Here is a 2,551-nt window from a genome sequence, read left to right as displayed (position 1 = left end):
GTGAGGGGAATTGAATACAAAAGTAGGTTATGCTTTTGTTAGCATGAATGAATCCAAAAGAATCCCTCGACATTCAGGTCTGCTTCAAACATCAAAGTTTATTGTTGTAACACCGGCGGGGAGTAAGCCTCTGGGCAAAGGCAGATACCTCTCCACTGAACAAAGAGAATCATCATCATTTATACAATTTCAAATAGTTAGTCAGCCCAACCCAGCCGGACATGATCCAATCACAATGATTATAGATTGCACACATTGACTGGTAGATCCAATGAAAGTGGTTACTGGGCAGCAGGGAACTGCGTGATCAGCTCATGGAGAGCTAGGGGGTTACTCATGAACTCATGATGCCTTCCAGACCCCCTCATCGACCGTCCTTGGGTCTTGAGTATACATAACTCCCTTATCTTAACCTTGTTACTGGCTGGTACCATTGTCAGAATTCCATAAGAGCATCCCCCTTTGTGAGAAAGAGAGAGAGAGAGCTGACTGGTGGTAATTTCATCTGAGGGTCACCACACCTCAGATGAGGAGCAATGCTGAGGAGGCAGGGCCTTCATGGATGACCTCAGCCGGTACCGAGTAGAACCCACGCTGTTGGTGTCGCTCAGTATCACAAACCAGCCATCCAGCCAACTGAGCTAACTAATCCCCTGAAATATTAATTATTGCCTGTCTCCCATCACACCATTTAATGTTGTTTCTCAGTCCATGTCAGACAACCTGCCCCATACCTTGATAATTTTCTTCTGCGAGAAACACAGAGATAAATTAAACAAAAGATCCATGTACCCTTCATTGCCCATCACCATGGCAAGGTGGCATGTTTTAAGGGGATCCAAACAGAAATGGGAAGGAAACAGCTTCCAACTTCCAAACCAACTTTCAATCTGTGATCCTTATGAAATTTGAAACCAGGTATTCGCAACAAGGCTCCAAGGGCGTCAGCCCACTGGAGTCAAAGTCGTGAGACCAGCCAGTCCAGCAGAGGAAACACGCCAACCATTCCCATTGACCAACTGTCAGAATGAACAAAATGCAGTCCTGGAAGTAATTGAGAGTAGCAACACTAACAGCAGAATCCAACCCCTGTAATCACTTGTGAACTTGTTTGTGTCTCAGCAGCTGCGATGAATCACGGAATCCCTTCCCACATTCAGAGCAGGTGAACGGCCTCTCCCCAGTGTGAACTCGCTCATGTGCCTGCAGGTGGGATAACTGAGTGAATCCCTTCCCACACTGAGAGCAGGTAAACGGCTTCTCCCCAGTGCAAACTCGCTGGTGTCTCTGTAGGTTGGATAACCGAGTGAATCCCTTCCTACAATGAGAGCAGGCGAATGGCTTCTCCCCAGTGTGAACGCGACGGTGTGCCCGCAGGTTGGATAACAAAGTGAATGTTTTCCCTCACTGAGAACAGGTGAATGGCCTCTCCCCTGTGTGAACTCGCTGGTGTGTCTGCAGGCTGGACATATGAGTGAATGTCTTCCCACACTGAGAGCAGGTGAATGGCTTCTCACCAGTGTGAACGCCCTGGTGTGTCTGCAGGTGGGATAAGCGAGTGAATCCCTTCCCACACTGGGAGCAGGTGAACGGTCTCTCCCCAGAGTGAACTCGCTGGTGTAGCTGCAGGTTATTGAACCGAGTTAATCCTTTCACACACTGAGAGCAGGTGAACAACCCCCCCCCCCCCCCCCCAGTGTGAGTTCGCTGGTGTATCTGCAGGCTAATCAACTGAGTGAATCCCTTCTCACGCTGAGAGCAGGTGAACGCCTTTCCCCAGTGTGAACTCGCTCGTGTATCTGCAGGTGGGATAACTGAGTGAATCCCTTCCCACACTGGGAGCACGTAACCGGCCTCTCCCCTGTGTAAACTCGCTGGTGTCTCTGCCGGTTGGATGAGGAAATAAATCCCTTCCCACACAGAGCAGGCGGCAAAATGTGGAGCGTAGGGGCTTTTCAGAGTAACTTCATTGCAGTGTTAATGTAAGCCTACTTGTGACAATAAAGATTATTGAAAAAAAGAGGTCGCAAATTCAAAACAGAGCTGAAGAGAAACTGCTTCTCCCAAAGGGCTGTGAATCTGTGGAATTCACTACCCCAGAGTGTGGTGGACCTGGGACAGTGAGTAAATTTAGGGAGGAGTTAGACAGATTTTTAGTCGGGTTGAAGGGTTCTTCTCGATGGGCCAAATGGCCTAATTCTGCTCCTATATCTTATGACCTTATAAAGGGGGAGACATTGAGTTGCTCCCAGATGTTGTCCAGATGTTTCAGTCAGAAACTCATTGTCCAACCTCCACATTGTGACATCACAAAGGAGCTCGTCCTCTTAATCAACCAATAGGAATAAGCCCGCTCCGCCGTGACGTCACTGCCCAGCGCGCAGATGCGGGAGCCCCGCTCCCACTCATTGTTCTCCTTCCCCCACATATCCTCGAGACAAAGTTTCCAGGCAACCGGCTGACAGTTCCGGCCGTCGGTGAGTCCCCTCCCCCACCACTAATACGGGATTGCGCATGTCTAAGGGAAGGGGCAGCTGCGCATGTACAGGGG

General features: G+C 49.5%; 1 pseudogene; it reads right to left on the bottom strand.

The window, feature by feature from the left end:
* Positions 1 to 1,095: 1,095 nt before the first annotated feature.
* On the bottom strand, positions 1,096 to 2,300 carry LOC140407031 (uncharacterized; annotated as a pseudogene).
* Positions 2,301 to 2,551: the final 251 nt, after the last annotated feature.

Source organism: Scyliorhinus torazame, unplaced genomic scaffold (genome assembly GCF_047496885.1).
Source record: "Scyliorhinus torazame isolate Kashiwa2021f unplaced genomic scaffold, sScyTor2.1 scaffold_1118, whole genome shotgun sequence".
Taxonomy (NCBI): Eukaryota; Metazoa; Chordata; class Chondrichthyes; order Carcharhiniformes; family Scyliorhinidae; genus Scyliorhinus; species Scyliorhinus torazame.
Note: the sequence above shows the minus strand (reverse complement) of the source record. Positions and strands in the feature narration are given on the sequence as shown.